At 39.3% G+C, this 27,466-nt stretch overlaps 1 protein-coding gene across 7 annotated transcripts in view; it reads right to left on the reverse strand.

Moving 5' to 3' along the window:
• Positions 1 to 27,466, reverse strand: part of LOC126873465 (tubulin monoglutamylase TTLL4-like) — a 236,845-nt gene that overhangs the window by 150,603 nt on the left and 58,776 nt on the right. For 5 of the 7 annotated variants that reach the window (XM_050634322.1, XM_050634326.1, XM_050634324.1 and 2 more), the window contains one exon: positions 18,151 to 18,218. The exons of the other annotated variants lie outside the window; for them this stretch is intronic. The gene's annotated coding sequence lies outside the window, so the exon portion shown is untranslated. The remainder of the gene's footprint in view (positions 1 to 18,150; positions 18,219 to 27,466) is intronic. 7 annotated transcript variants of the gene reach the window in all.

Consider the following 27,466-nt stretch of genomic DNA (forward strand, 5'->3'; position numbering starts at 1 on the left):
CGCCCATAAAAAGTGTTGGGGCGTTAAAATCTCCTTGCCAGGAAGGACCTCGATGTCTCACTCGGCCGAAGATAGTGAAAGCAGATTCTCTGCTCCGCTTTACCAGAGGTCCACTTATATTTAGATAGAAAGTGTTGTGCGTCGAATCAAGAGACGCGTGAACGCGCCACTTTAACCTGGACAACGTCACGCTGCTGCTTTTTGTCCCTCTAAAACGTATTTCACCCTTGACGAAACGTAAGAGGAGCATTGAAGTATTCGACCAGCGGAGGAACGTTAACGAAACACGTTGCCATGTGATCTCGTCGAGGATTTTAGATAGCGCGTCGTCGACGTGCTCTTTTGATAGAAGCAAACCAGTAAACCAGCTCGTCTGGTTCGTAACTGTGTACGTACTCGAGTATAGCGTTCGAATTGATTGAACGCGTGGATTTCATTTTGTCTCTGCTTCTTTTTCTACGTTCTGTTGCATACGTTTAAAATACAACGCTCTGACACGTCTACGGGTAACTAAATACGATAAATCAGAAAGAAGACTAAAAAGGAGACACCCAATAGATCTCATAAAGGATATAACCTAACAAACACGAAGATGGTACCCTGCTAGGGGTACCTTAAAAAAAATTCTACTAAATGTCCAAATTGGACAAATTGTGAATGTAAACAACTAAATAAAAAAAAATACGATAAATAGAATATAGGTATTTTTTTTTTATTATTTAATTTGTACTTTACAATTCGTCCAAATTAATTGCTAAATAACACGTGGATGGCTGCTCCCAGCGGGATACCATCTTCGAGTTGTAGAATATTAAATGTAACTGAAATATTCGATAAAACGTCGTTATCGAGCGTGGCCTTGGAAAATGAAATTTTGATCGAACATATTCCTACGAAGAAAATTATAAAAAATATTTCACTTTACTTTTATTAATATTCAGACCCGATGAAGCATCCGAACGCTCGCAGAAACGTTTCGCCAATGTATCGGATTATCCGGACGACAAATATCTCGCAATCTGTATACGAATTTTCCGATCGATTTGAAACGTTGCAGATACGACTACAACAGGAGTGTCTCATCCAAGTTAATGAAATTTCAATACACCTTATACATAACGCTTCTCTACGATAAACGTTCAAACGATGTTGCGTGAGCAGATGTACCACCCACATAGATGATGAAATTAGGAAATCATGACAGGAATAGAGCAAAGTCACGTCATTTAACGGCGCGGACGGCTAATTGGTAGCGGTTATGGACCTGCTCCAGGACCATCGTCGACCTCTGAAAGCTCGAAAAACTACTTCCGGCCGGTGGTTGATGCCTGTCCTGGAACCGGTCAAATTAGTTTCGTACGGTAACCTCGTCCTTTCCGCGTTGCGCACAGAAGAGAAAGGAGAGACGAAGAAGGAGAAAGAAAAAAAAAAAACATGGAGCCCGTAAATTGGGACCGCTGCGCGATTTCTATGGGGTCCCCACGGACTCGTGGGCGGAGACCTGCCCCTGGCAACCAAGAAAAAAGATCGCACGCGGGATCACAGCTAACTAAGTCCGACGAGAGGGTGCAGGTGTTCGATCCTCTCCTTTGACCCCCCTATATCTCTCGATATTGCTTGTTTTTGGCGAAAGCACTTTATAAATACCGCGGATGATTCGTTCATCGTGCAGACAGCGTCTAAAAAATTTGCAAATTTGCGTATCTTTTTTTAAAATTGTCGTATAAATGGTCGATTTTCATTGTCTTCTTACTCGAAGATAGTGTCACGCTGAGGATAGCCATCCACGTGTTATTTAGCAATTAATTTGGACGAATTGTAAAGTACAAATTAAATAATAAGAAAAAATACCTATATTCTATTTATCGTATTTTTTTTTTATTTAGTTGTTTACATTCACAATTTGTCCAATTTGGATATTTAGTAGAATTTTTTGGCTGTTTGATTATCACGTGTGTGGCTAGTTCTGGTTACTTTTCAAACAAAATATCTGTTTTATTCATTGCATTATTCGTACAATTCTACGAATGTTTTTAGTACAATTAATTAAACTAATTTATATCGAATTCACAGTAAGAAACGAATGTCGGTTATGGTCCTGGTAGCACCTCGCTATAATTCAAAAACTGACGTAAATTATTCCAACGATTTACGACGTTTACCGTCATATTCAGCTTAGAACGTAATTTTTCATCGTCAATTTATTATTCGATGTAGAATATTATCCCGTTCGATCGATATATTGCGTTCGGTGTACAATATCATTTTTCCTCCAACATACAATTTATTATCTAAACTCTAGCAAACTACCACTAAATCTTCATTATTCCTCCAGCTTCTACGTCTGCATTGCGCTTCAGAATCGAATAAATCAGAAGCGAACTATAGGAATTTACATACACCGCCGGCGTATTTTGTAATTCAAAGCACCAGGATCATAAGCGAGCCACTGTAAGTCGTCTTAAGAATGCCCTATACGAAAATCTTCATAGAGACGCAGGCGACCATTTGATCCAGAGCTTTGGCACGTTTTGCCAAATACCAAAGAACCGTGTAAGAACTCGAGCATAAAAGATCGGCCATGCGTGGGATGCTTCTTAACCCCCTTAAAGACGATCTCTTACTCCTAGATTTGGATCTACGATACGAGCTAGCTAGATCAAGGGCCGATTATAGCCAGTTTGAAACGGGGCTGAACCGGTCGACAGAATGGCTATTTGGGAAACACGAGTTCCACCTCGGCGATCTTCACGCGCCACCGGAGATATTTAACGATACGATTTCTAAGCGCTGTCTACGCGGCTCTTGCGAGAAGGTGTGGACTTTGACGCATGGATAAACGCGTGACACGAGATGCGTCATGGCTGGGAAAAAAAATAACATCGACGAATTTGCACAATGGTTGGCACGAGCATTAAATTCGGCAACGAGGTTACCGAGTTCCTTTCAACGAGCTTTTCCTCTAGCTGGATGCTTAGGTTGATTCGATGATCCATCAATTTATACATCGAATGGATTTAAAAGAGCTTTCTTCCCTTCTAAAATGGGATGTTAAGAAGAATGAAAGGTGAAAGGAAATTGCTAAGTCTGACACAGATTTCAAATATATTTCATACTTTCCGAATTATTTATATGTATCGTATATATTATTTATATTTTCCAAAATGTTAGGTTGGCCGAAAAGTTTCTTTCGTTTTATTTCGTTTTATATTATTTTATCGAATTACGTATGATCCGTTTTGTTCCATCAGGATAAAGATTACAACGTTTGACAGATTAGGTTTCGTGTTTGTACGAAGATGCGTTGTTGTAAAGAACGTGTCCGTAAAAGAAAGACATTTTTCGGACAACCTAATAGATTTCTTAGCAAATTAATATTATTCGTATACTTTATCATTTGGACAAATTTATTCTTTGTCGATTATTAATATCTAATAGTACATCTGTCTTGATTCGTCTGCTTTCTAAAAAGTTCATATTTTTGTTTATTATTTAATTTGTACTTTGCAATATGTGCAACTGGACATTTGGTAAATTTGTCTAACTTAATTGTTAAATAACACGCGGGTGGCTACTCCTAGCGGGATACCATCTTCGAGTTAGACTATTTTATTTCTTTGGTGAATTCAACGGTGTGTTTTCTTTTTAATCTTCTTTCCAAAAATCTATATGACAGTAGAAGCTAATAGAACGTGAAACGATCAGAAACGGCAGCGACTTGAGAAAGATAATTCGCGTTTAAAAATGAAATATTCCACGTGGAATTCAATCAACCTGAATCGTTTCTATCAGGTTGTCCGGAAAGTGTCTTTCTTTCGTGTTTTTTACAACAGTGCACCTTCGTACAAACGTGAAACCAAACCTGTGAAATGTCGCGGTGTTTATTTCAACAGAATAAAATAGTATATAATATAGAACTATAGTAATGTAATATATATAGTATTTAGCCTATATACAGTAATAATATAGAACAAAATAATATAAAACAAAAAACCTTGTGCGTCTATTATTTCCTCGTAAAACGAAAGAAATTTTTCGGACAACCTGATAAAATTGCTTTTCTCAGATGAATGTCGTCCTCTTCCTCGGTAATCCATACGGTATACACAAGGTAAAATGATAAATTTCAGCCCCAACGGGGACACGATATAACCGTAACGATGTAACAAGGCTCGATTCGTCTTGGTACTTGCCGATCGTCCTCGAACGAGCGTGCACTAGAGATCGAATAAGGAAATTAAGTAGACACGGTTCTAGATCGAAATAATTCTCTACGGCGTAGTAGACACGGTGTCGCAGCAAAATTTTCGCGGCTATTTTCCGCGGTATATAAGTGTACGAGAAGCTACTAGGCCAGCTGCTTCTCTTGATTTTTCACGGTATCCTTTTTATATACAGGGTGTCTCAAATTTTTCCCCTATGAAACGGGGCTTTAATTATCGCCTTATAAATTGTTTATTAAAACGTTATTTTTACTATAAGCTTTTACAACAAATTTGTTCAGTTTCAAAGATATACGAAAAAATCGTCGATAACGCGTTGCGATTTATCCTTTCAACTTTCTCAGATGTTGAAATTCAATGGAAACAGCAGGACCAGGAAAGCGTCCATGAAAATGCTAACGACGCTATATTGAAAGTTTCTTCTTATTTTCGAAAAGCTGAGCAAGAATACCGAGACACCCTGTATAAGCTCGGTTCCAAGGATTTATCTCCCCGTGGATTCCATTGTCCGCGGAATCAAGGTGTTCGTGAACGACCGAATAAAAACTGCGGTGGAAAAAATCTGCGACGTCGAAAGGACGATCGCGTCACGCCGATTTCCGCGGGACACGAGCAACACGGCGGCCATCAACCACGCCGATTCACCGACCAAGAGAACGGTTTCAAAGCTGTAGAGAAGCCACCACAGCCCTTGTGTGTAGCGCGACTTCTCCAATGGGACCACCCGTTCCGCTGCGTTATACACACCAGTCCGTTTCCTCGGACGTTTCTCCTTTTGAAATCGGCCGATACGCCGATTTCGAGCCTCGTTCCCTTTCTTTTCTTCGTCGCTCTCTACTTGTACACGACAGCCAAGTTTCTCTCCCTTTATATCTCACCGCCTTCGTCTTCTTTTCTCTGACTATCTTTGGCTTCTTACGTCGCCATTTAGACGAGGCGGCGCGCCACTTTTGTCGCTGCCAACCTCCCTTTCGAGATCAACGCCGCCCTAATATTCCGTGACGACAGATCACTCGCTGCTTTCCACATTGTCCAGTCTTTCTCGGCCTTCCTTTTGTCGCTGTTAAACGTTATTTATCGCGACGCCTTTTTCTCCTGCTACTGTCGTACCGATCGTACGATTGACGATCGCAAGTGGCGTGGACCAGCAAATGCATTTCATCGCAAATGTAGATATACAAACTTACTCGAACGTGGTATCCTGCTGGGGTAGCCATCCACGTGTTATTGGGCTGCCAACTAAGTGATTGCGGAGTTTGTCATTAGGTGGTAATGACGAAATTCGCAATCACTTAGTTGCCAACCTAATATTCAGCAATTAAGCTAGAAAAATTTACCGAATGTCCAGCTGGACAAATTGTAAAGTACAAATTAAATCATTAAAAAAAACACAAAAAAATTAAACAAAATACTTATCTATAATAAGTATTAACTCATTATAAATAATTAGCCATGTCACTGCGCCACGCCAGAAAAAATTACTGAAAATTCTCAATGCGAGAATTGATTGTAAATTTTAATAAATAAATAAAAAAAGTTAGTAATAAAATATATAATAAATAGAAAATATTCCGCTTCTTCGGACAGAGTCAATGCGTGCAGGTTTTTGCTGTACGTGAAAAATTTCTGGCGATTTGAATGAAATAACGCGCTGTTACTTTGCATCGAAATAAATTTTTCGACTCAAGTATCGCATCGTTGATGTAATTTTATCATCGAAATAGAATCTTCTAAATTGTACAAAGAGTTTCACGAAGATTTTGCAAATTCGCGTGTTATTCTTCAATCTCGTGACTGATATTGCGAGAGAAAATGTAGAAAAATAGCAACGAACAGTACCTTTGAACAGCGTGAAATTAAAATCTTTCGTTCGAAAGGCATTCTACCCTATATACAGAGTGTTAAAATAAAAACTAACAATAAGAACTACGTTCTAACTGTTTCTTTTTTCAAAGAAATCTCTATTAAAATCGAAAACCATGAATCCAATTTCGTGGCATTGTAACTCATCATCATCCAGGTCATCTATCATTTGGGGTGGCACGGAAGATCGTGAAATCTAACCTATTCCTAGGCCAGCTAACTTTTGTCTTTTTTTCCTCCCTACGTATACCTTGGAGCCCAGGGAACCCTAACTCGCCATTAGAACACGTGCATCTACCAACGTAACAAGTGCCCCATCGACGCTACAAACGCTGAAGAGGGACACAAAAAAGGAACATGGTCCATCATAAAAGGTTTCTAGCTTCGAACAAGCCTAATGATTATCGTAGATTTAAGAGAGAGTCGGTGCCACTGTTCCTCTTATCTCGCGAGGAAACGTTTCTTCCACTTAAATTAGAAGTTTTCTACATTAGAAGTATCATTATACGAATCGTAAAAAAACATTTCTAGCATGTTACTGCGGGAAGATCCATAGATAATTGGGAACCAGAATGCTTACTCTTGTTTCCGATTATCCCTGTTTTTTTACTGTTTCTCCAGCGCCATTATATTTTTTCTAACAGACATTTGTTCCTTTCGTGATCGATTTAAAATACGTAACAAAAACGCTCGATCCTTGCGTGCACGCTAATTAGTCGCCCCTTTTTACTCTTTTTACATCGCCGTGTTCTTTAAGTAAAATTCCTAGTTTTCAATCGCATTCATAGAATCACGAGAAGTGTTAAATAGCGTCGTAAGCCTCGATGCAAATTTTAACAAATAACATCTTAACGCTTTGACTGCCACGTTGGTCGTATCTGACCTACCACAATTGTAAAAATTGTATGAAAATTGACAGTTAGGGTATTTTCAATATAACCGATAAATAGAAGACACTTTGAAGTAAAAAGTACCTCATTGAACGATTAAACATTTTTATTAGAACATCGATAAAAAAAAATGAGAACGAATCTTGCATCGGTGCACTGTGTCTGCATCCATATCTTTGAGGGGTAATCTACGAATATTATTATAAACACAGCTTGGAAAATAATCGTAAATGCTGCTTTATAATCGTATAATCGAAGTTAGAAGTGTGCACATACCTTGCTATTATATAGGCAACGAGCAAATACCGTTTACCAATATCTTCTACGCGTTTCAACGATATATTCTGCACGATTTGCCTACGACGAAATAACCAATGCTAATGGTTTGTTGAAATAAACGAAGGCTCGTTATAATACGTCGCTATCGACTGTTACCAAGGCGCCACGGTGGTCACCCGTGACCACCAATAAGATAAACGGTCGATCGGGGAAGAATGTTGTCTTACATCGTCAATTTATTATTATTTTGCCGTTATATGCTTCGAATAGTAAAAATACTGCCGTGACGTCCTCAGCGAAACACGTAATTTCCGCGTGGCAGTCAAAGTGTTAATAAACAATTACACTGTTACTTTTCTGCCCTTGCGATTTATCAAATATACAACTTTAACTTTCCGCTTACGCTACCTTTTACGCGAATATATCCGAAGCGTTAGAAATCCCCAAAGTCTAAAAGCACACAGGATTATTTCCGAAAATTACAAGATCTCGCGCAAGCGTGCAAAATTTGTGTAAATATTCGGTCGAGAAATTCTCAACGAGAGTGTTCCACTCTCTTTTATGCGGCGTTCGTTGATCAATATGTACAAATTACGCGGTCGAGGGCACTCGATCATCCACTTCCGTTTCACGATCCTTCGAACGAGCCTTTTTCTGCTCGCCGTGAATAAGCAATTTCAGCTTGCACAATAGCTTGAACGTCATCGGGGCCTGCGTAATTCTGTTTCCGCCGTTTATCCAACGAGATTATTCTTTCCTTTCTTTTCTTCTTTTTTTTTATTCCGTTCAGACTGTGCGTAGGAAGTAAAGGAATTTCCGCTCGAAGGAAAACTCGCAGTCGGCTCGTTTAATTCAGCCTGCAGGTACGTAACGCTGTTCCACTGCTTCTACGATCGACTATCTCCGGGAAAATCGGTTTTCGGATAATCGCGTATTATGAAACGTTAATGGACGCGGAATACCGCTCGTTGCGTTGAAACGAAGCGGAATCGACAAGGAAATTCGTTAGAGGAATCCTTGCGGCGGAAGAAGAAGAAGCGGAAGAAGCGAAGCGGCTCGCAGAGAACAGCATTGTACGTCGTCGGCGCGTCATCTCATTTTGTGACGACAATTTTCAAGAACTTTATGCGTTCGTGCAATAGCAAGAATATTTCCGCGCTGTTTCACTGTTTGTTCTGTTTCTCGTTACGGTTGAATCGTATCAACACGTTAAAATAGAACCTTATTGAGTTTCTTGGCAAGTTCGTTGCAATTTTTAAGGAATTTGATCGACGTAAAAGATCACGTGGAGAAGTTTCTCGCCGAAAAATCTGACAGCTTCTGGAAAGACGGAATATTGCAGTTGCGTGAAAGATGGACAAAGGTTGGAAATGTAACTCGGAACGATCTTTCCGAGCGACCTAATATTATTAGGTCGACGCGTGTGAACTGTCCTTCCTTCAAATAGAAGTTGAACTTATCTTAAGGTATCTTATGTTCTTCTCGTCTACGGTACAACTTTGCTTGAAAGCTAAAAAGCACGAGAAATTTCAAATCTCTCAACGAACGAATCTATCCACATTTAGGTCGATGTATGAGAGACGAAAAAGTACCGCGTAAAATATTCGAACTGAAAGGAAGAGAAAGTTTTATCTGCGTTCAGAAACCACTTCAAATTTCATCTCCAAAGACCAATTGAAGACGTGTACCAATTGTACGCTGTGCCCAGTATTTTTGTTTTTTTTTTTTTATTATTATTTAATTTGTACTTTACAATTTGTTCAGAACGCCCAGTTAACGAAAATATGTGCAGAAGTATCTGGTAGAAAACACAAGAGCGCATCTCTGCGAGCATCAGAGCGTCTATCTCTCGCTTGGATCTACGACAGGGCCTTCACTTTCCTGCTGTACTCTATCACGGTGCCCCGTCTGGCCCAGTCTGACCAGCTCTCTGAGTCACCCTTGCACGTGTTCGATTTCAGCCCCTCTGAACGTTGCTTATCCCGCTGGTCAAGGAACCTCCGAGATCCTTGGCGAGCGAGCTCTTTTTCTTGGCAGACCGCTCCGCCCACAGGACCCTTCCAGCTCGAGAAAAGGATCAGAGGGGCCAGAAAGACCCATCAAACAGTTTCTTCTGGCGCTTACATTGTCCGCTTCTATCCATCGAAAAGCGAAAAAAAAAAAAAAGATCTAGCGGAAACTACGTTCATCTTGCGAAAAGTCATTGTGACTTGATGGACCTATCTGAAAGTTTCGCTTGTAGAATCGACAATGGCCATGGCCGGCTGCAGGCTTTCGTATTATCGCAGAGGAGCGTAGATGCTCCGAGGATGCACGTAGGCGGTGGACATTTCAAATAAGCCAAGTTAAGGAAGAATCGAACTGTGGGACGTGTCGGGCGTTCTGTGGGCCCGACACTTCTTCCATGGTTTATATTATACGCGATAAATGGCGCGGTAGAATCGATTCGGTTTGGAGACACGGTGAGAATTTGTTGCGATGCACGCGATACGAGGAACAAACGCTCTTTGGAATTGATAGTGGGTTTTGTATGCTACTGGCCAAAAAAGTTTGCAGTTTAGTATCGATTTTGTAATTTCCTATATTTCCATATTGTGATTTTTGTTAGATAGAATTGTACATATCTTTGTTGAATCTATTGGTAGGCAGACTAGCGACAGAGTTGCGTGTATGGTAGAAAATTTGAGCAAGTTTTTTTTTTATTTTATTCTAATAGTCTTTGTAGACTATTTACAATCGATTCTCGTTGAGAATTACAGGTAAATTCTTTTGGCGTGATGCTGTAACGTGGATTATAATAGTTTATAGTATGTTTGATTCTAGTTGAATCTAATGCTTCGATCTAAAGGGTATTGTCCTTTTTGGTCTGCGGATCTGATCAGTCGTGTCAAGTAGTTGGGTAACTAATGGGTTTTGACGGTTGTTAACTCTTATATCTGTTTCTGAACTTGTATATTTCTTCTTTGACTGATTCGAGCGAGTGGCAAGAGAACCGCGTTACGATAAAAGGTAGAAAAAGCGCTGTTATCACGGATTAGATGTCTATTTATACGCCTGAGTAAATCTTAAGTTGTACGTTTATGGTTTAAAACCAACTTGCATTTAAGATAATTGATCGTATCTGAAAGCTACAATGTATATATATAGATATATGTTTCCATTATTTCCATTTTGATAACAAATTCTAAATCAAATAGAACATGCGATATCAGCGCAGCGCATAGAGATAAAATTGGAGAAAATTCTACCAGACAGTATATCTTATTTACATCTTAGAAAATGAACTTTCGTATGAATTCCTTGATAATATATACTGACCACTGTGTTATTGTGGTGGGTTTCAACGTGTTATTTCAGATGATGAAATAAGTCGGTACTTGATATAGTCAAATGTATTTAAAATTATTCTACGTACCGAATACAGAGTTAATCGTCCTTTGCTTGATGCTACTGATCGTCCTTTGTTCGATGTTACTAATCGTCCTTTGCTCAATATTACTAATCGCCCTTTGCTCGATGCTACTAATCGTCCTTTGCTCGATATTACTAATCGTCCTTTGCTCGATGCTACTGATCGTCCTTTGCTCGATGCTACTGATCGTCCTTTGCTCAATGCTACTAATACTAATCGTCCTTCTCTCGATGCTACTAATCGTCCTTTGCTCGATATTACTAATCATCCTTTGCTCGATGCTACTAATCGTCCTTTGCTCGATATTACTAATCGTCCTTTGCTCGATGCTACTGATCGTCCTTTGTTCGATGTTACTAATCGTCCTTCTCTCGATGCTACTAATCGTCCTTTGCTCGATATTACTAATCGTCCTTTGCTCGATATTACTAATCGTCCTTTGCCCGATGCTACAGATCGTCCTTTGTTCGATGTTACTGATCGTCCTTTGTTCGATACTACTAATCGTCCTTTGCTCGATGCTACTGATCGTCCTTCGCTCGATGCTACTAATCGTCCTTCGCTCGATGCTACTAATCGTCGTTCGCTCAATGCCATTCGATATACGGATACTAGGTAATGCTTACCGAATACTCGATACTAACTATTCAACTATTTGACTATATCAAGTACCGACTTATATCATCATTTGAAATAACACGTTTGACATCAACCATATTATTCTATATCATACACTTTGAGGAATATAAAACATCATCGATGCATCGAACATGCAAATTTTCTAGATTCAAATGCACAAATAAAGACAAGATAAGGAATCAAGACGAGAAAGGAACAAATCCGCGTTCACAGCGAGGTACGTATTATTTCGTTTTATAAAGAAATAATAAACGCACAATGTTTTTTGTTTTACATCAGTTTATTGAACTATGCACGAACGTAATAATAGAAACACACCTAATTCAATAAAATAAAATAAAACAGAAATTGTTGTTCATCTGTTATCGCCTTACGAAAGGAAAGAAACCTTTCGAACAACCTAATATAATTAACAAAATTCTGTTCGTCGAGATCAACCACTCGCGTCGAGACCCGCAAAAAAAGGAGACTTGGAAACCTCCCCTAAAAACGCGACCCTAAAATCCGGCGAGAAAAAAAAATTCGTAACAGCCGGCCAGCGGATCGTATTTCACCCTGGAAACGCGCGTTCCACCCTCGCGACCAGCCACGAGAGGTCGAAAAATGGAATAGCCACTCTGAAAGAAAAAAAGAAAAAAAAAAAAACGTATGGACCGACGAAAAGGGTCGATCGCGAGTCGCCTTTCTTTCCACCGGAGACGAAATCGAATAGACAGGATACCGCGATGACACGGTTCACGTTAATCCAACGATAGAAATCTCTAAGCCGCTACCGGTCATCCAGCAAAATGGCGGCCAGGATGCACCGGGCGTCCAACACGGGAAATGTATAATTTATAACGATAATCCTTTAAGAATGGATCCGTGCCCTGGAGGCAGATTCACGGTTCTGCGACCTTCAATGCAACACCCACCCTCTTTCACAATCACTTTTCTCCGTTTCCTATTCGTCCCTTTCACAATCCTCCCCTTCAACCTCTTTTTTTTTTCTTCACGGGGTTCACCAATGAATCTCGGATCGCTGGATCCGTCGGCAGTTCCGCCCGTGTGTTTACATAGGTGCAAGACTCGCGAGACTGTTTATTTAGGAGCATAATGGGGAAGCTGATAAATGGAAACGGATCTCCGCTTGCACGACCCAGTCTTTCTCTCTGTCAGCCTTTCTGCTCCATGTTTCGTCATCTAACGATCCATCGTGAACGTTTCGAGGACGTCGGGAAAAGATTTCGGGGGAACTCGTTGGACGCGTTTGCCCAAACTCTCGATCCCGTGTGCGGACCGGTGTTTGGTATTAGGATTCTTAGGCTCGTTTTCACCACCGAGTTTATGTTGACTTCCGAGTTTATCGTATCTCGAACATTTTTGATGCGGCCAATGAAATTTGGATAGAATAGCGATTGTTAGAGTTGTTGATATTAAGATGGAGTTTGTATTTGCCGTTTACACGATTCTGTTTGGTGATTCGATTATGTGGTCGTTATGCTGTTAAGGGAGAGGTTTGATCGCTTCATAAGTGCGTCGTGAAAGGAACAAATGTGGATAACAGACAACGAACACGCATAATACGTACTAACCCGAAAGAAGGTTGGCTATCAACCTTGGAATACCAAAATCATGAAATAATATCCAATAGCATCAATTGTGTGTGTTAGAAAATACATGTGTGTACATATGAATTTCACGAGCGAGGAATTTTTATTTTTTTATTTTATTTATTCATTAAAATTTACAATCAATTCTCGCATTGAGGATTTTCAGTAATTTTTTCTGGCGCAGTGACATGGCTAATTATTTGTAATTAGTTAACACTTATTATAGATAAGTATAATTTATAAGTAAGTATTATAAATAAGTAAATATTACTTAATTTAGATAACTAATTGAATCTAGCGTTTAGGTCTAGCGGGTAGTGTCTCTTCAGCCTGCGGATCTGGTCCGACGTATCAAGTAGTCCAGTAATTAGGGGGTTTCGATGTTTGCTCTTTTGCTATATCTGTCGCTATATTTTGCTATTTAAGCGAGGAATTAAAAGAAAAAACGCCACGAGGCATCGCCCACGTATTGAATGAACGAACGTGCAATAAAAGAAATACATTCCTGTTTGAGATAATTGAGAGTAACTGCGGATTTTGTCATTTGATGATAATCATTTAGTTGGCAATCCAATATAAGAGAATAGAGTGGTGTACGTTAATACTTCGAGTTATTCTGTTGCATATAAATTTGTATTTCATAAAACGTTATATATCGACACTTTATCGATATCATCGATTATTAAACGACGTAACCGTCACAGATAAACCGACTATCGTTCTTGAAAGGTAGTCAGAACCTGACAGACATCATCAATGGTAACACGAAGACTCTTGGCCGTCTCACACGTTGCATTGAAAATTCGCCATTCATTTGGTACGTGCCTCTGCATCGAGCGAGCGAGTTAGAATTCGCTCCCTTCGAAATCTTTTCTTTTCCATGAAATTCCCACACCTACGTCACACTTTGCGTTGAATCGGTGCGGCAGGACCCTTGCATCCGGCAGGATCCTTTCCTCCAGTCGTAGAATATCTTGGGATGACAGCCGACTACATAGACGGGTGATCTATGTCCAGTCTTGGAAGAATTTCAACACGCTGTATCTTGTTCCGACCTAAATCGTGCCCTTTTGAACGTTACAAACTGCAAGTTACATTGGAAGAAAGCAGATCAATTGGTGATGCTATCTTCAGACGTATCGGCTTGACGTAATCCACCGCGAAAAATCGCCTTTTCTCAATCGGTTAGGGAAACGTGACTGAATTGTCATGCAGCTTCTTAAGAGACGATATACCTTAGATTCGTGAAGCGACGCGATTTTTTTTTCCTTCCTTGTTCCTTTACTCGAGGAACGTAGAAACATACGTTAAACACAACTGGAGTATTTATAATTAAATAATTGAAATTCGGAGATATGAATTTCCATTTTACATAATTATTTGCCATCTCCTATTATTTTACAAGCAACACCCAGTGGCATGGAACGTAGGAAAATTCGAAAAGGAGGAAACACTTTTACTCGATGGATGGCCATCCACGTGTTATTTAGCAATAAAGTTAGAAAAATTTACCAAACGTCCAGCTGGACAAATTGTAACGTACAAATTAAATAAAAAAAAAACAATTTTACTTGTCACCGTTGATGATCGATAAAATCAAAAATAGTACGTACATGGAATCTTATCTAACGTTCTATTTCCTATAGGCGAACTCGATAAGAGCTGAGACGCAGATAGCCGCGTGCAAGTTCTAACGTGTTTCTGTTCCGCGCTGCATAAATGCGTGTGAATGCGGAAGATTGTGTAAAGGAAAAAAGCCCCGTCGACCTGCTTTTCTTCGTGCAGGTTCGAACCTGCAATCGGCGTACAATTCACTTTTTAACTGCCCCTGCTGGCAGAGAAACGTGTTCGAACTTGCTCCGTTCCGGAATATAAAAACGAATATTTAAGTTCTTGGATGGTTCACCCACTAACCCACTTGCCAATTCGCATTAACCCTTTGCCAGGTGTGCAATTTAGGGTGAGTTACGCGACCAATACGATTCGAATGGTTTTTTTATGACCGGAAAAAAGAAGGAATCATCGTGCAATTACGATCGACCTATTACCACGCATATATTTTACGTTCTAATTAACGAGCTCCCTCTTAACGAGTTCCCTACGTGCAATCTTTCATTCTTCGTACGTATTTAAGCGTTCCACTGGAAATTTTATCGACAAATTTGATATATCTCGTTAATTTTAAAGAGATTCAAATTAATTACGTGCGTCGTATTTTATCAGATTTCCATCGATTAATCTTTAAAAGACCAACGTTACGTCAAGAAATTTACCAGGCAACCAGGTAAACGGTCATCTGTCGTTCATAAAACAACTTTGTTCGATCTTATCTATTTAACAAATCCATTCCTTCTGGTGAAATTTTTATGGAAAACAACGTTACGTTAAGAACTTCTGTGGAAAATGTTCTCGTGGAACGCTTTTATCTTATAAAAAAATTTAGATAACAAATAAAATATACTCACATAACATACACATATAGTAAATGTACATATAATTATAAATAAAAGTACCAAATTACTGGATGGTAGCTTTATTTAACGATATTAATAAAAGCTACGAAAATTATAACATAAATAATTTTCTCTATTCAGTAACGTATTCGATATTTCTTACGATAATCGAGAACTTTTTTAATATCGAAATACCTGTTCATAGAAAAACTTGTATCTTCATATTTTGCAAAATCTATTCGAATTAAAACTTTTGTTCCCCAGAATGTTTCCTTATCCGTTCTCATCGGAACTTATACAATTTTTTTTTATTATTATTATTTAATTTGTACTTTACAATTTGTCCACCTGGACATTCTTATAAGATCGTGAGAACATTTTCTAAAAAATGCCCATGTCTTAAATAGAACCCGTTAAAAAGTTCCATAACTCTTTCGATTCTTCGTATTTATAGCTCCGCGATATCAGTTTTCCCCGGATCAGATGGAAAGTTTTTCTATGTGATTTGTATAATGGTCTTCCGTACAGTATCTATTATCCTAGCAAAAAAGGAAGAGACACGCTCCAAAGGAAGCAGAGGTGGTCTTTTCAAGAAAAGAGAGATCTCTTGTACAAACTGGAGCAAGTTGGAACACGTCTGGCTATTTTGTTGCTTGGGGAAGGTAGTTTTCGCGCTGAATTGCGTAAAGTCGAGACATTCAAAGGAAACAACTTAAAGCGAGTGTATTCTTCCTGGTGCAGGTTCGAACCTGCAACGACGGCCCCGTTTTTTCGATGCACGTGCGCCGGAACGCAGGAGCGTGATCCTACGACTTTTTCGAAGGTTCGTTCGTGTCCTCGCAAGTTTTTTCTTCCGTGCGAATTTTTCGAATCAAATTCATTAAAGCATATCGTGATATCGACGGTCTAATCGAATACAGAGACGACTAGAGGCTGGCATTACTTTTAGAAATCGAACAGATACGAATCAAAGAACAGGTAAAAAAGTGAAAAGATTTTTGATCGGTGTCGATATAGTCACGTTACAAAATCAGAAGAGATGCTTTTCTAATTAGGTATAATATTAAAATTAGGCATAATTAAAAAAATCTTCGAAATAAAAAATCTACAAACTTCAAAGGTCAATACGACTATAAGCAATAATTCTTATGTCATAGTCACGAAGATGATGGTACAAAAGCGATAAAACTCGAGAGACGTCAAATAAATCACCTCTTTTATATTCTCGACGCGATAGAAAAAAATGATAAAAGCATATTTCACAACCAAACCCAATATTACGTTGCCCGTACCGTTAACGAGATTAACCTGCTCGAACCGATCTGCTAACCCAAATCTTTAACCCTTTTACCTGAACCGAGATCGAAAGGGTTAGCGGAAACCAGCCAGCGACACAAAGGGAAAGGGTTCACCTGTGAAAGGGTTACGACGCTACAAAAGAATCACCGTTCTAGGCACAAGAACAACGCGACAAGTGCATCGGATAGACAAGTCGAAAAGAGGAATAAATAAAGAAAGAAAGAATATTCCAATCAGGCTGATGAAATATTCCAATCGCAGCCGTATGACACGTTTAGTCAAACAGTCGCGTAATCGCACCTGGTCTTTTTCACAAAACGAAGGAGCAAAGGCTGCACATGTCGGCAGCAGCTGCGAAAAGCGTATTTTCTTCGCGCCAACGAACCACGTGGTTACGTGGCTTTATCGCGTCTTTCTGGATGACAGAAAAGAGGAAGAAATCCAAGAAGAAAGCGCAACCCTTGAACCAGACTGAAATCCACGACTCTTGCTAGTTTTTCTTTGCAGTTTTCCACCACTTGCCATACAGCCAACTACGATACGCAGGTAATCTCGTGACAGAGAAAGACGCTGCTACAAGCGTTCCTCTTGCTTCGACCAGTGAAACCGTTTGTCGGCGAGCTAAGAAATCTTCTTTCAACCAGTCGATTCGTCGTACCCCGATCGAAACACGATTTCCCCCTTCACGATTGCGCCCAATAGAGGGGCCCAAATGTACACCTAGCTATGCACGTGTGCCCTTTGTGTCAGCTTTGACCCTTTTTACCTGGAGTCTTGGTCCACGAAACGGTACGCGGGGGAGGAAGCTGGTTCGAAAGGGAAACACGAACAAAACGCCGCGCTTACCCCGTACGGTGGCCCATTCAATGGCGTGTAAGATATGCATCTACGAGGCTGAATAGCTCGGAAAATAACGAAATTCCATCGGAGATTTTCGTGATTTTGAATAATATTACATCCCCCTGTTTCTCTGTGCCGCTGCCAGAGTTTCAAAGGGATAGAAAGGGTCCGTTTGGGGAAGCACTATGGCCGGTTCTTGTTATTGTGCCACGGGAAATTCTCTGGACAGGTCCAGGGGACAAAGAATTTTACGTTGGACAGCCACAGTTCGGTGGAAGAGGAAGGATTTGGATATGAAAAGTGACACGAAGAAAAACTGCGGATGACTAGAGGAACCGTTCGATCTTTATCGAGCAAGAACGTTTGTTCGCAGTTTTCCTATCGAGTTTCAGCGTGGTCGCCAATCTTTGTTTTATCTTTGTGTCGTTCTCCGACGACGAGTAGCATTGTACGATTATATCTACGATGGAGTCAGGCAGATCGAATAATTAGAAGTTTGAATGGTCGTGAGAAACACGAAGAATCGTTTCTTTCGTGCTATTACGATAATGTGATCAACTTCGTATCGTTCGCAAATTAAGTCCGTTAAATTGTACGAAACTCGTCCGCCTCGTAGATTCTAAAAGCTGTAGACGTTTGAAAGAAGATTATGTCACTCACCCGATGATGCACGTGCTCGAGGAAAGTCGAACGTTCTCACCGTCTGCCACTATTCAATCTATAACAAACTTTGAAGAAACAATCTGTCATAAAACTAGGCCATTCGTAAGGTAAAAATTAATATCGTTAATAATATCGCTTAAGTAAAATAGTAGTAATAAAAAAAAATTGTTAATAACAGTAATAACCGGAAGAACCAAGAGTTTCTTAAAAACATAAAACATAACATAAAATAACGTAACATAAAATAAAAATCGTAAAAATCGAAACTCTGATTCGAGCGTCCGATCAAGACACGGTTTTGCGATCGGAAAGATCAACGGCGGACAGAATCGAGGCGTTGAAGTCTCCATCCGTCTAATCGCAGTCGGATTGCGCAAGGAACCGCCTTAATGGCCGAGACTTCTACCAAAAGAGCGGCACCCTTAAAAAAATATTTAATAAGCAGGAAAAAAGCGTAATATGGTCGAGCTACTATAAATTCACCCCGTTACAGCGGCCAAGTCAAGGGGAGAGAGATAAAATTCCAATTACGAAGATCTCTATCTGAGAAGGCCGTAGCCTACCTGCCGAAAACGATTACCAGCGTCGTAGAAGCGAGAAACAAAAAAGAAATACGGTAGTCCGTATTACGGGTTATTTTTCGCCCGGAGCAAAACGGGGGACCATTTTTTGCCTACCCTTTCGGTCTCCGGTTTTCTTTCATTGGTTTTTTCGTGCTCCCCTTCCTGATACAATATTACGACGAATTTTTTGATCGATACGACGTGTACCACTTGTGGTGCTGCGTTTCCCTTCTCTTCTTCTTCTTCTCCTTCTTCTTCTTCTTCTTCTTCTCCTTCTTCTTCTTCTTCTTCTTCTCTTTCTCCATTCCAGTTTATCCATTTGCCGAGCTGTCGTATATTTGGTCACGAAAATACATCAAGTATTTTCTGAAAAATTGCACGTCGCGTTCAGGAATTTGCGGCACGATCGAAGTAACAAAGATTCGATAGCTGGAAACTAGACGGAGACGAAGAAGAATCGCAAGATTACGTTAGAGCGTGGACGTTTCTTAGGATTTAACATTTGGAAATTTGCATATGCGAGTTTCACCGGGAGGAGAGCTTGGACGACAAAATTTTTATCTCCGATTCTCAATTTATTCTCGCACGTAACCGATTATACGAAATCAGTTTTACACGGGTATAATCATTACGTGGACGAGTAAAATTATTATGTCAGGTTAATTGGATCGCTTTCTTATTCACTGGATCGAACGCGAGCGCAAGATATTTTTGAAATCGACCACGCAGAAACTATACGTCTCTGCTTGCTTCCAACGAATCAGTCATTTTGGCGCTGCAACTGCGAGTAAATATTATTCGCGTGGAATTCGATAACAGAGTTTGTTTCCCGATAAAATTCTGTGGATACAAATGTGGCGTTTCATACTTCGATTCTTTAGTGAATCATATCTAAGGTAAATTATGTACGGGAAGTGGAACGTGTGAAGAATTTAAGTCGTTTGGTCCGAACGCAGCGGAAGCTTCATCTTCTGAATAAATAACAATAAAACGTCTAGCAAGGAATTCCTGAAAGTTAACGTTTTATTTAATCTCCAAAAGCCAGAGCTTTCAAGCGTATATTGTAGAAAGTTGAACGTTATTTGCTTCGAAAGAAGACCGACGGATATGGAAGGGAGAGATAAATATTTAGCTAAACTTAATTTACACAAACCATAAATTATAGCGTTCTGGGATATACGCGAAGAAATTAATATTCGCCGACTTGTAATTCAATTTTTGCGCCATAATAATCGCGATTGAAAAATATACGAGTTTCTTTTTTAATATAATAGAATGGTATTACGTTTACTAATAATACGAGTAGTTACGCATTTTTACAAACAAGCGTATCATTAAGCGCTGCATTGTTCGTAGTATATAATAATCAAAAGTAGTTCGTTCGTAAGAGATCGTTACGACTTTCATGATTCGAGCCTTACTGCTCCAGCTCTGAAGAAAAAAAAGAAAGAGAAAAAACAAATTTGATTTTTACCACGAGGTAAAAGTACAGAAGTACAAAGTCATCGAAATTTAATGAACCCATTAAGATTCCACCTGACCTTACCCTCGAGATTATTACTTAGTCGATCATCGAAATGATTCGTCTGGTAACGCACCTTTTGCCTAAGAGGGATGTTGCGCTTTGAAAATTCTAACACGAATATTAAAGACTCACGCGTTTAAATACAAATATTGGATATAAGACATTTTCATTGAAATGATTTCATTTCCTTCCTTTTACGTTTCAATTGCTCAATCTTCTTCGTCGAACTTTACTTAGTAAGAAAAAACGTAGATTTTTAATCATCTCGGTTGGAATGGAGCGGAGAAATTCGAGTAAGCGCGTACTTAACAATTTTCCAATCAAATTTGTCACAATAGACAGATGTGATGAGTTCGAGGGATTACAACGACCCTGGTCAATTTGACCTGGCCTCGTCATTCATCGTTCCCCTTACTTCTCTCATCGTACTCTTGTTATCAGAACCTGCAATGCACCGTAATGATTATCGCGATAAATATAGCAACAAGTATAAATAATAATCGCTAGCGACCGTTCGCAATAAACGACACTGTCAAAAACCAGAAAAACAATGTATTCGTTTGGAAAACACATACGTATTCGAGCATTAACCAAACTAGAAGAAATCAAATTACAAAACCAAAGAACAAGAACTCGTTTTATCCGGAGAAACAACAAGTCATGCACATTCGTGCGCTAAATAAACCGGTGCAACCAAAAATACAAATTCAACGAAAAGGAAAATCAGATCTAATGGTAGACCGGTACAGGGACTACTATTTTAATCCGAAGCCGCGTGTCGAGCGGCCAAGGGGAGCCCAGTGTCCGTTCTTTACACCGTAAAACAAACACGTAAACAGGGAGCGTCATGTAAGCAGGTAACCAAATCCGTGGAGGGAAACCTGGTATCTCGATCATGAAATCAGTACGATTACACGGTGGAGCGCGAGAAGGACAACGGCCGGTTGAGTCGAGGGGCGGAACGAGAGAGAACGAGACGAAGGTGAGAAGGAGAGGCTGAGCCATGGGCAGAGAAGGATGGCCTTCTGGATGCACCTGCCGGTGACGTCAGAAAGGGGACTTCTTGTTTGGAGCTGCACAGCCCCGGGGGTCACTACTACTGTTTCAGTCCAGCCACTTCTCCGAGCTTCTTCTTCGAGTCGTCTTCGTCTTCGTTTCCCTCTCGTCTCTCCCTTTACACGACGAGGCCAGGCTACACGAAAGACCGCGAGAACACCACTCATCTGCCCTTTGCTTGGCCATTATTTATATGCTAATGAAAAACCCGTGAAAAGGCGCGATATCGGCCTACCTCCGCCCCAAGACGGATATCGAGATGAGGTTGAAACTCTGATTCGACCGGTTGCGCTCACCGGTGATGTAACTCACCGAGCTACCGTCATAACTAGGACTGCGGGTGTTTATGCAAATTCCCAGTTTTATGGGGTTACCGGACGTAAGGGATCGAAGAACGGTTCTGGATTTGTAATTACGTTTTCGATCGAGCGCAGCATGGGTGACAGGTTAGATGCTGGATGTTTATGCAAATTCGTATTTTTTCTGAATACAGCTAAACGAAATGGAATGGAAACTTGTTACGCATGCGAAATATTAAATATTGTCGCGAGTATTTTACTTCGGATATTTTATACGAATTTCTGTACCTCTGAATTATATTCCTTGTGAGTTGTAATGGCAAAAGAGGAAAGTATTTCATATTCAACGCGATAAATGAAACTTCCAGTAGTACAGATACTGTGTAACGAATTATATCGATATTAACCCTTTGCACTCGAAATTTTACTTCAATTTCGTTACCAGCAGCTCCCAACGCCTCTAAGTGTTTCATTTGAAATTTACTTTAACCAAAAAATAAGACAATTTAAATAAATAAAGGAAGATAGAAATTCACTCAAATTGCCAGTTTTATTCACACTATTGTCGTATTTTGTAATTTTCAAGTGTATGATGTACCTCGAAACAATTTCCAGCATGCAATCCTGCTTTTCTAGGATACTGATATTTTCTAGGACATCTGTTGATTTGGATATGAAATAATGTCGAGTGGGACTGGACAAAGGAGCTGCTGAGATAAAAACTGAGTTACACTCGCAAAGGATCAACGCAAAAAGATGTGGTTTCGCCAATTATCACACCGTGTCAGATATATAAACCGCTGATGTTTATGCATTTCCACAACTCTACGAATACAACTTGTTTCGTCTGCTCACAAATTTGCTTAATTCTGCTCGTTCTAATGTTACGCTTCTGCCATACAAGTCAAAGATTCTTCTTCCTACGGAAAAAAGAAAACTAAATCTTAATGGTTGGTTATTTTTTTCGTACGAATCCTCTGCGATATCTGGTTGCGCGGATCGAGGCGTGAAGGATGATCTTTTTGAAGAAGGAAACGACAGCTCCAGACGAATATAGTTCCGTTCTAGGGTTTAGCCAGGCCATGAGATATTAGATTATGCAAATGTCCATGGTAGATAGAACGCTATACCGATCAGATAAAACGTTTGGTCCGACCAACGTTTTTTGACATTGCTGGTGGCATTAGGCGAGAGAAGTGACACGATCTTGATTAAAACGCCATTCGTTGAATACCGATTGTATCTGTTCGCGGACGTTTTCGCGGACATTTGAAATAATAAGCTTGAAATCACTGGGTTCTGCATGCATCGACGCCGCGTGTCGAGATAATGGCTTAAGGCGAAACGCAGGAATAGATTAGTTTGCGTTTCGTTCTCTCAGGTTGCGTTTCTTTGATTGCTCTGTCGCTTCGGGTGAAGGCGGTAGTTCTGCTTTAGTAGCGAATACAATTTTTGTAACGAGCTTGTCAGCGTAAGATCGTTGTAAATAATGCGCCAAGCCACGAAATAGTTGGATAATCTCAATAGAAATTTAGATGAACAAAAATCGTAGATGAGGAGATCCTTCGAGTTCCGTCTACCTGAAACTATCATTTCACGGCTGTTTTTTAACGCAGCTTTAAACGTGACTTAAAAGGTAAAGATCATTGACCGAGGGACATAAAAGTTGCAACATATCCAGTGGAAAAGTTCTTCTTATATTTCATTTTCTGAAACCTAACGAAAATGTCATACGAGTTTTATATATATGGTTCTTTATAATATCCATAAAGTACATCATAGTTAAAAATATCATTTTTATGTAGCAAGCTATGGACGAATAATGCGAACTTCCCAGAAACTATTAATAAAACCTGTCATCGTTGACCTTCCAACGTTCAATATTAAAGACAAACCTCTTAAATAATTCATCGCGCTTTAATAAATCATCGAATATTTAATTCAAAGATGAGAAAGAAAACTGCTGGCTGAGTCAACTCGCATTGCCATTAATCGTTAAAATTCAGTTTATCGGAAACCAGTTCGAGCATGCTTTTCCGTGGCACGTTTGCACGGATCTACAGTCAGCCAGGAAAGTCTATATTTCGTATATCTGACTTACCAAAGAAACTGACAATTCACTTGCTCGCACAATTACTTGTACTTACGTGTCGATTCAATTATTATCAAACTGAAACGTTTAATTTAGAAAAGTCTTGGAGCAAAATTACAGCAGAAATTTGCATGCAAATTTCAATCAAACGATTTTTATTTCTAAAATTTAGAAGAAACGATAAAAACTCCAAATACCAAGAAGACAGCAACGTATTATTGACGCTTATGCCAGCTATTATGTTTGTGTAGACATAATAGGCGTATGTAATTTTTCTAACACAGTATTTTATATTCTTTTTATTTCTTTCTTCCTAATAAAATTCCAAGTGAATAAATTATAACGCAATTTACATCTCACCATTGAAAACACTCCACTGACCTCCCTAAAGAATTAAAATAGTCAAACTTGAAGATGGTACCCCGCTGGGGATAACCATCCACATGTTATTTAGCAATTAAATTAGAAAAACTTACCAAATGTCCAGCTAGACAAATTGCAAAGTACAAATTAAATAATAAAACAAAAAAACTAAAGAAATAAAATAGTCAAACCTGAAGATGGTATCCCGCGGGGGGTAGCCATCCACATGTTATTTAGCAATTAAATTAGAAAAATTTACCAAATGTGCAACTGGACAAATTGTAAAGTACAAATTAAATTATAAACAAAAACCAAAAAAACTAAAGAAATAAAAGGTCAAACCTGAAGATGGTATCTTTCTGGGGATAACCATCCACATGTTATTTAACAATTAAGTTAGAAAAATTTACCAAATGTGCAACTGGAAAAATTGTAAAGTACAAATTAAATAATAAAAAAAAAGAAAGAAACTAAAAAAATAAAATAGTCAAACTTTGAAGATGGTATCCCGCTAGGGGTAGCTATGCACATGTTATTTAACAATTAAATTAGAAAAATTTACCAAATGTCCAGCTGGACAAATTGCAAAGTAGAAATTAAATAATAAAAGAAAAGACATCTCACCTGCGAAATTCTTAAAGCTACGCGTTTCTACCATAATATTTTATACTTAAGGGCTGCATTTAGACTCTTGGGGCTGAGTGTACGTACACATAGGTACGTGTATGAGCAATTAAATTGGCGATTCTAAATCAGAGTGAAAGGGGCGGCCTCGAATTGATTAGGATTCGACGACCGTATTAGGAACCGGTTATAAGGCCCATCCGAAGGAATAACGAGGACGAAGGCTGAATTTTTCAAGGACCGCGAAACACGACTCGGACAGACGGATGCTGGTTGACGTGCGGCATTTCAAATTCTTCCTAACGAAACATTCTGGCGAGTGTCGCGTATATCTGTGAAGGTATCATCGACCGGTTTTCTCATCTCGCGCGCAACAGACCGCGAGAAATTAGCCGTTTCCTCGATCTTTTTTCATTTAAACGCCAGGCAGAATTTGAAAATTCGAGAAAATGTGTTACGGCCATTAACAGACGTCGGTTCGATTGAAAAAGCTATAAAAGATCTTGGTGAGATAAGGCTTGGCGAAGCGAACAATTTTTCAGGATTAAGTGTGACATTCGATTATCGGTTTAACGTAACGTGGAACGTATATCCGACGCGCGATTAGAACGTTAGTTGGGAATTAGTAGAGCGTAATTCCACAGTTTGTTCGGTATTTATGCGTCCTATACAGTCTATTTGTAAAATATTTCCATATATTGGGATGGTGTTAAATTATCTGGTATTACGTTATCGAGGTAGTCTGATTAAAAATTCTGTTTGAAATTGGGAGGGAAGGAACCAGAGCGAGTTTCCTTCCTCCTGATCTTTCTATTTTAAATGTGTTTTTGTGATATCTGCGAAACGATGTATCATTTTAAAGGAAATACAGAAAATTGTAAATAATTATACTTCTTTTTACAGAAAATAATAATTTTTTCCAATTCGTTGACGAATCAAAACGACCCAAGTAATTTTTCTAGTGTTGAAATGTTTTTGCAGGTACGAGATAAAAATTTGTAGACCTTGCACGTGACTGTTAGACATCGCTAATATTTTCTGTTGCTATTAAAAACACAACGAAATGCTTATTAAATTGGATTACGTATTCACGCGATGATAATTCGGATGACAGAAGACTATTAGTCTTATTGATTATATCTTGGTATCTTGGTATTAATATCTTGATATATTATATTTGATCAATCGTAAAACACTTTTATAGGAACATAACACACGTGAAATGTACCTTTACGTATCTTTATCGTTCAGGGAATTGTATACGACCAAATGCCGAAGATAACACTGAAAACTTCGCTTTATGCAAATCACGGATTGAAACGAAGAGCGAAACACCTTGAAATTATACAGAATACGATACACTTTGGCCACAGTTGTACTAATAAAATACAATCAACATATATCTAGAAAGTACGCTTCTTCTGAGTCGTTCAAAAAATTATGTACGACGCAATACTGAAATTGAATAACTGCGTTTCATGCAAATGAGAAGCTTAAACGAAGAATAAAACAGTTTGAAATTACACGAAATGAAAAATCATGTTCAGATAACAATTTCGTCTCGATTTATAAATATAAATCTCGGTCGTACGAACAATTTTATACGTCCAGATACTGGAGCTAATAATAATAATAATAAATAACATGCAAACAGACAATTTACACCAACAAGTCACCTTGAAATTATACAAATCGTGAAACACGGTCAGATGAAAATTGTACCGCGATATACGAATCTTAGTCGTTCGAAAAATCATGTACGACCAAATAATGAAAACAAATGACTTGGTTTCGTGCGGTCGACGATGACCACACGAATTACGAAGCACCTTGAAATTACACAGAATGAAAGAGGACTTATTCAGGACTATGATTGTAATTGTTTTCTCATCGAGCCTCGAAGCAAAATCTCCTCTCGTGTACGAACTTACCGAGAGATGTCTGGTCGCGCAAACAAGAGAAAAAACAAAACAAAAAACTGACTGCGAAGAACATAGCTCGAGAAGAGCAAAAGCACGGCTGTCTTCATGAAAGTAAAATCATTTCCTGCCGCCAGGTACGTGCTCCCTCTCTCTCTCTCTCTCTCTCTCTCTCTCTCTCTCTCTGCAGGTTTGACGAGCACGCTCGCTTCACCTGCCTCGGAATGTAGCTGCAGAGCGCAAAGTGAAAACAAATACCCCTGATGTACCTGTCCTCGACGAGGGCAGTAGACGGTACCCCACGAAGCGGTGCATCGTGGTGGGCCCTACGGGATTTGCCACGTCCTTCGGGAACCCTCGTTCCAACCTGGACAGGTTCCTTAGGGAGAACGTTGTGCTCGTGCGGTTCTTCGCTTGTCAGATTTTCCAAATATCCAAAGACGATATTTTTACTATTTTCCATTAGACACTAGCTATTATTGGCAACTAAGTGATCGCGGATTTTGTCATTAAGCGTTGTTGACAAAATCCGCAATCGTTTAGTTGCCAACCTAATAGTAGAGTTACAGCTAGGGGGTGGTTTATTCGTAGAAATAATTTAGTCAGCGATGATAATATTTCTGAATATTCATTTGTTGGAAATATTATATTGTTATATTTATATTTAGAAGCGCGAGGGAGAATGTTAGTAAGCGTTTAGTAAGCGCGTTAAATGCAATGCAATTTCACCCTCTGTGAATGCTGTTTTGGCAGGTTCACTGTTACAGTTGGCATCGGCGACACCTGTCATTTTTTACAGTGATTAGAATGAGATAAATTTTCGGCAATTTAAACAACTCGGGTAGTATTGTTAGAAGAAACTACGTAAATAC

This window comes from Bombus huntii, chromosome 14 (genome assembly GCF_024542735.1).
Source record: "Bombus huntii isolate Logan2020A chromosome 14, iyBomHunt1.1, whole genome shotgun sequence".
In the NCBI taxonomy this organism is placed as follows: Eukaryota; Metazoa; Arthropoda; class Insecta; order Hymenoptera; family Apidae; genus Bombus; species Bombus huntii.